Below are 7,978 nucleotides of genomic sequence, written 5' to 3' on the forward strand. Positions count from 1 at the left end.
TCAGAGCACATGCCCAGGTTGTCAGCTCTATCCCCAGTGGGGGGCGTGCAGGAGGCAGTTGATCAATGATTCTCTCTCATCATTGATGTTTCTATCTCTTTCTCCCTCTCCCTTCCTCTCTGAAATCAATAAAAACATATTAAAATAAAAATAAAAAATGTTTTAAAAGGGACAATACCATTTACTTTACAGAATAGTGAGGATAAAAAGAAAGTGGATAAAGTGTAGCCCTATGCCTGGCGTGAAGGATCAGTGGATGCTAGCTCTCAGCCCTCTGCCGCGTGAGCCTTCACCATCAGGTCGCTCAGCTCCTAAGGACCAGATCTGGGTCCAGAGCCCAGGTCTCCTGACTGTCCCATTGTTCAAAGGACAGCAAGAGGGAAGGGAGGTATTCTTATGCCTCATTGGGTTGAAGTAGACAAACAGTAATGAGCATTGACACAATGTAAAGGGGAAGAGACTCATTTCAGTTCATCTTTCTTATCCCAACATTCCCATAGCTTGTCTTTAAGATTCTTTTGTTCTGGTTTTGTGTCTGAAACATTATATAAGATGAAAAATAGTTCCACATTAAACCCTCTACTAGAGAGAGATTATCTTTAAAGCATTCACATAAAGAAAGGACCTATGAAATAGCCAACGCCTTAATTGAAACTAGAACAAATCACAGTAAAACAAAAATTACTATTATTGACTGGGTTTTATTCTTAATGCCAGCTAAATAACTCTGTGCAAATGCAAAAACCTTCATTTGTGGATATGTAACATTAAAATCAATAACATTATGTATATCAAACAAGAGTAATTAGATGTCTGCCTGACTAGCAGGGAAAGAAAACTTTCATTTTGGATCAAAGTCTTCCTAGTGACTTGGATTACACTTTCCCTTACCTATCACCATGGAGCAATTGCTTCTGGGTTTTATTTGGTTCAAAGCATCAAAATATTATCCTATCATTTTTAGTAGAAAGATGCCAGAGTTAAAGTTTGATTCTAATTATAGAGTTAAGGCTTACCCTTCCCATTTCACTGGGAACTTTCTTCCAAAGTTCTCTGCTTGACATGGTTTTAAATGCGGTAATATCCATCCTCTCGGTTATTAAAGGCAGGTTTCCTTTCTTAATAAACATGAGTAAACCCTTATACTTTAGAGTTTAGAAAATGTTTTCACATACATTAGGTAATTAGGTAACACATCAAATTAGATAATTTGATCCTTACAATTTTGTTTAAGTAAACAGTGCAGATACTATTTTTATAAAGGAGAAAGCTGAGATTCAGAAAGGCTAAGGAACTTGCCTAGATTTCCCAGCCAGATAGCTCTAGAACTGATGCTACTACATTATAGCATGTCATTTCATAGTAATCAAACTCTTTGGCAGAGTACTTTGGGGCAAGACAGCCTGTGCTATCTGGTCATGAAATTTAGTAACACATGAAAAAGTGCTTGAGCGTGCACCAAAATGCTTATGTGTTCTGTCCGGGTAGCTCAGTTGGTTGAAGTATCATCCCATACACCAAGGGTGCAGGTTTGATCCCTAGTCAAGGCACATTCAATAACCAACCAATGAATGTATGAATAAGTGTAGCAACAAATTAATGTTTCTCCCTCTCCTCTCCTCTGATCTTCTCCCTTTCTCTCTTTCCCTTCCTGAAATCATTTTTTATTTTATTTTCATTTTTTTTTTATTTTGTTACTTAGGTGACCAAAAGATGGCATTGACTATTATGTTGCATATTCATTTATGCAATTTGTATATTAAGTAGTGTATGCTATGAACACTTTTGGGATTTTTCTTTAGTGATGGTTGCAATTACACTTTTAATGAAAATAGCTTTTGCTGATTTTAAAAATGACACATGTTCTTTCCCCATTCTAATAGTACAAAAAAATAACAAAGTATAATATATCTGAAGTCCCAGTTCCTAGAGTAAACCTCTGTTTCTTTTAGAAGCTTTCAAGCCTACACACACACACACACACACACACACACACACACACACCGTGGAGGAAGAGATTGAGAGTAATATAAATGGCATTATTTAAAAAGTCACCTGGCAGTTTTTATTCAACAACAGCTTAGTTTTCTATGTCAACACATGAGAACTACTTAACCATTTTTAACTGTTGAGAGTATACAATGTGTAGATGTACCCTTTTTTCCCCATCTATCCCTTTTCTGATAATATACCAACAAACACCAAGTGCTGGAAAGAATGTGGAGAAAAGGGAACACCAGTTTACTGCTGGTGGGAATGCAGACTGATGCAGTCACTATGGAAAACAGTATGGAGTTCCGTCAAAAAGTTAAAAATGTAACTGCCAGTTGACCCAGTGATCCCACTTTTGGGAATATATCCTAAAAAACCTGAAACACCAATCAGAAAGGATATATGCACCCCTATGTTCATAGCAGCACAATTTACAATAGCTAAGATCTGGAAACAGCCCAAATGCCCATCAGTAGATGAGTGGATAAAAAAGCTGCAGCACATTTACACAATAGGATACTATGCAGCTGTAAAAAAGAAGGATCTCTTACCCTTTGAAACAGCATAGAGGGACCTGGAGACTATTATGCTAAGTGAAATAAGCCAGTCAGAGAAAGACAAGTATCACATGACCTCACTTATATGTGGAATTTAATGAACAAAATGAATTGACCAACAAAATAAGTCCCAAGGCATGGAGGCATTGAACAGAGTGACATACCTTGGGATGGGGAAGGGGGAAGGCCAGAAGATATAAACCAAAGAACTTATATACTTACTAGAGGCCTGATGCACAAATTCGTACACCAGTGGGGTCCCTAGGCTTGGCCTGTGGGATCGGGCAGAAACAGGCTCTCTGACATCCCCCAAGGGGTCCCAGATTGTGAGAGGGTGAAGGCCAGGTTGAAGGACCCCACCGGTGCATGATAAGGGCTGGGGAGGGTTATGGGAGGTTGGCCAGTTGGAGAGGGACCGCGGGAGGGCTCAGTCCCTATCAGCCAGACCCCAGCAGCAAGCTCACCTACTGGTCAGAGCATCTTCCCCCTAGTGGTCAGTGCACATCATAGCAACTGGTCGACCGGTTGACTGTCTACCCCCTGGTGGTCAGTGCACATCATAGTGAGTGGTTGAGTGGCCTTAGCATATCATTAGCATATTACACTTTGATTGGTTGAATGGCTGACCGGCCAACCAGCATATTAGGCTTTTATTATATAGGATATGCATAGCCCATAGGACACAGACAATAGAGTGGTAAAGGCTGGGGGCATGGAGAGGAGGGGTGTAGAGGCTGGGCAGAAGGAGAAGGGGGAATGATGGATATCTATAACACTATCAACAATAAAAAACTTTTTTAAATGAGGAAATCTGCCATTTACAACAACATGTATGGACCATGAGGGCATATGCTAAATGAAATAAGTCAGAAAAAAGACAAATGCTGTGTGACCTCACTTACATGTGAAGAGATCAACCAATGAACTTGTATGCATATATGCATAACCTGTGGACAGAGACAATGGGGTGGTGAAGGTCTGGGGCGGGGGCGGGAGGATGGGAGCAGGCTGGAGGAGGTTAATGGGGGGAAAAGGAGGACCTATGTAATACTTTCAACAATAAAGATTTTTAAAAATAAAATAAAAAACTCATAAAAAGAGATCAGATTTGTGGTTACCAGAGGCAGAGGTGGGAGAGGGAGATTTGGAGGAAGGTAGTCAAAAGTTATAAATTTCTAGTTATAAGATAAATAAGTACTAGGAATATAATGTACAACATGCCGACTATAGTTAACACTGCTGCTTATGATATACTAGAGGCCCGGTGCACAAAATCCATGCACTCAGAGGGGAGGTCCCTCAGCCCGGCCTGCGCCCTCTTGCAGTCCGGGAGCCCTCGGGGGATATCTGACTGATGGCTTAGGCCCGCTCCCCACAAGGAGCGGGCCTAAGCTAGCAGTCAGAGATCCTTAGTGCTGCCACGGATGTGGGAGAGGCTCCTGCCACTGTGGCTGTGCTCGCCAGCCATGAGCTCCTGCATTGAGCATCTGCCCCGGTGGTCAGTGCATGTCATAGCGACCAGTCTTTCTGCCGTTCGGTCGATTTGCATATTAGCCTTTTATTATATAGGATGTGAAAGTTGTTAAAAGAATTAATCCTAAGAGTTTTCATCATAAGGAAAATTTGTTTCTTTGCTTTCCTTTTTATTGGAGATGATAGATGCTAACTAAATTTATTGCAGTAATTATTTTACAATACATATGTGTAAGTCAAACCATTATGCTATACACAGTGATGTGTGTCAATTATATCTCAATAAAATTGGGGGGGGGGATTTATCTCTGTTAAATTTCTGGATTGTCCTCCTATCTGCCTTAAAGCTAAAAGAGCTGCAGGTATTTCCTATTTGCTGGGTGTGGGTTTTCCAACCACGACTCCAAATCAAGTTAGCCTCTTGCTTCAGCAAAGCTACTGGCTTTCACAGCCAACACCACTGGGTACCCTATTCAGAGTACACCGGATGCTTAAGGCCGCTCTGAGCGTGGGAATCTTACTCAGGGTGTCCAAGGACTTTACACAGTTGCAAGAGCAAGCCCACAGTAATCTGCTTATGTACACTGCACAAGCGTGCCCTTCTATAGCCCAAAAGCCTGAGGCCACTCTTTTGGAAAGAAGCCTCTCTTGTCTAAGTAGTGTAAGTTGTTACTGACCCTCCAGCAGCTCAGGTGTGGCTGCTAGGTAGAGCCTGAGGGCTGCTCCTCTATCAGGCTAAACTGCTGTTATGTGAGGCTGCTGTAGGTACAGAGGCTGCTGCTGTTGTGTGGGAAAGATGTATTGTTACCTAGCCGGTGTGCGGCTACTGTGTGGGACTTGGCTTTGAAGAACTGTTTTGTCTAATGGCTCCTTGTTAGCAATGGCTACATAGCCACTGGCTTCTACAATAAAGACTTTCTTATATACCCACAACTTCTCATGGCTTCTCTGTCTTCTGATACCAGATATCCAAGGAGGTCCAGTCCCTGGCAAAGGGATAACTCAGACCCAACAATTGGTGTAGTGGAGCAGGATAAAGGAACTGAGTTCCTAGCAACCACCCTAATAGGACAACAGCTCCAACAAATTAGGATGTAGAAGGAGGAAGCCCTCGGCCAGAACACCCAGTCTTCAATTGAAGACTTCCATTGTTCAGCGATCCTTAACAAATATACAGTTTTCAATTTGCTGTTTGCTAAGCCCTATAGATTCTCATCACCCTGAAATAAGTGATTTTGAAAACTTTGTTCAGTTTCATAGCTGTGTGTTTTTTTAATATATTTTATTGATTTTTTACAGAGAGGAAGGGAGAGGGATAGAGAGTTAGAAACATGGATGACAGAGAAACATCAATCAGCTGCCTCCTGCACACCTCCTACTGGGGATGTGCCCGCAACCAAGGCACATGCCCTTGTCCGGAATCGAACCTGGGACCTTTCAGTCCTCAGGCCGACGCTCTATCCACTGAGCCAAACCGGTCAGGGCTCATAGCTGTGTTTTGAGGAGAGGACTTGTCAACCTCTTCACTTCTTTATAGCTGAAGTCTATCTTAATATAATTTTATGTCTGAACTTAACATAATTTTAAAATATGTTCTTATTGACTTTAGAGAGAGAGGAAGCAAAAGGGAGAGAGAGATAAATATCAATGAGAGAGAAACATTGATCAGCTGCCTCCTGCATGCCCCCTACTGGGGATCGAGCCCACAACCCAGGCATGTGTCCTGATTGGGATTTGAACCAGTGAACTTTTGGTTCATGGGTCGACGCTCAACCTCTGAGCCAATTTGCTGGGCTAACATAATTTTATAACTGTCTGAACTTTTCTGCTTTTGTTAGGGATACTTTAATGATGTTAATCCAATCCTATCTTCTTCCTTTGATTCATCCACTGTAGCTATAAACACAGACTCTATTCTACTCTGTCATTTTTCATAATAAGACTTCCCAACCACTCAGGGGTGTACAACAATGTTCAACTGCTATTTATTTAAAATAAAGACATACTGCAGGAGCCCAATGCACAGAATGGCTGCAGTGGTGCGCTGAGCTGGACAGGCACTATGAATAAAGAGGAACAGTTTGTGATGACAACATTTGCAGCGTTTGTCAACTGGTAACAGGCAAAGAAACACTCTCCTTCTGCCACGTTTGTTTTGAGCTGGATATTGAGAGTACCAATCTAATCTCTGGCACACCATATCAGTAAGGGGCCATAAAGACTGCTTTGAAAAATACCATTTGATTGCAAGCCAGAATTGTCCTTGATCTAAGCTTTCAAAAAGTACTTACTGTGAAGTTGTTAACACCATTTTGAGTAAGAAGATAAACTGGATTGCATACTACACAGAAAAGAAGGATGTGGATTCAGATTCTAAATGTTCTAAAACTCCCAGCATCACCTGTTTCATTTCAGGCATAAGCCAGATAGAAAGTTACTCCCACCGCTTGATTCCCAAGTACCAAAGTACTAAGCAAAGTGGGTGGATGGGCAGTGCGGTGGCCTCTTGGGCTGCACACAAAGAATATCAGAGCAGAGAAAAATAAGACTCTGGGCTTGCCAAGGTACAAGATTCAGGTGCCACTTCATGCCACAAAAGTGTATTGTTGCCTCATAGTCATGACCAGGCACAGAGAAAAGAAGAGACAATCCCTAACCCACAGGCCCAGCATCCACATCACAGCAGAGAGTAAAGCAACTGACTGCAAAGTTCTGAGGGCAAAAACAGTGAGCGCTTGAAGAATTAGTTAACACACCAAGTGCAAGAAAAAGATTCTTGCCCTAGCTGGTTTTGCTCAGTGGATAGAGTGTCAGCCTGTGGACTGAAGGATCCCGGGTTCGATTCCAGTCAAGGGCACATGCCCAGGTTATGGGATGAATTCCCAGTAGGGAGTATGCAAGAGGCAGTCGATCAATGATTCTCTCTCATCATTGATGTTTGTATCTTTCTCTCCCTTTCCCTTCCTCTCTGAAATCAATAAAAAAAATTTCTTTTTAAAGAAAAAGATTCTTTGGCCTCAGAGTTCCTTGTCCACCCCATTGCCATCAAACAGCTTTGCAAGAACTATTCCAAGTTACCATGTCTGCCAAGTTACCTGGGTGAGCAGGAATGAAGTCATGCAACCCCTAAACAACGGAACTAAACTTACACTTACTTCCTATGCCCTACCGTTCACTGGTCTGCCAGGCAAACAAACTTTGCACAAGTTGAAGAAAGTTAAGGTCCATTTTTTTTATGGTCATTAAATTTGCAAAGCTTCGAAGCAGTATGTAACATCTTTGTCAAATAAAGCAGATCATTGCACTCTAGTCTTCTAGGATTAATCATTTGGGGAATCTTTTTTTTCCTATAATTACTAAATTTTCTAACTTTTACCACATATGACTACTTAAATATACTGTTACAGTATAATTTTATTAAACATAGTTAAAAATAGTTAATTCATATGGGAAAGCTGCTGCAAACAGCTTGGGTGGGGCTGCAAATTAGATGGGGCAGGATCTCAGGGAAACACCAGGGTAGGGCAAACAGGGTGCTCCAGGTTTAGGAGGACTTCGATATGGTTTCCTGTCAGCCCTGGGACAGGGGAGGTCTCGGCATAGGAACAATGACCCCTGCGAGCACCTCCATCTGGTAGGAGGCCACCCCCGAGTTCCTGCCCCGCTGTCAAACGATCCAGTTCCTCCCCTGTATGTGTCTGGGTCTCCTAACACCTCCTGGCACCTCCGCCCCCCTATTAGTCTCAACATGCTTTCTTTACTTCTCTAGTTGCAGGACATCCATTCCGCCAGCTTTCAGGCGGTTCTGAATGATGGTTGTTCTGTACTTTAGTTGAATTCTGGTGTGGTTGTGGGAGGATGTAAGTACCACATTTACCTATGCCTCCATTTCGACTGGAAATCTGTCCATTTTTAAACTAGGTTATTTCTTTTCTTTTTAAAAAATATTTGTATTG

At 42.0% G+C, this 7,978-nt stretch overlaps 1 pseudogene; it reads left to right on the top strand.

Moving 5' to 3' along the window:
• Window positions 1-232: 232 nt before the first annotated feature.
• On the top strand, window positions 233-6,715 carry LOC102422055 (annotated as a pseudogene).
• The last annotated feature ends 1,263 nt before the right edge of the window (window positions 6,716-7,978 follow it).

This window comes from Myotis lucifugus, unplaced genomic scaffold (genome assembly GCF_000147115.1).
Source record: "Myotis lucifugus unplaced genomic scaffold, Myoluc2.0 scaffold_22, whole genome shotgun sequence".
NCBI classification, from domain to species: domain Eukaryota; kingdom Metazoa; phylum Chordata; class Mammalia; order Chiroptera; family Vespertilionidae; genus Myotis; species Myotis lucifugus.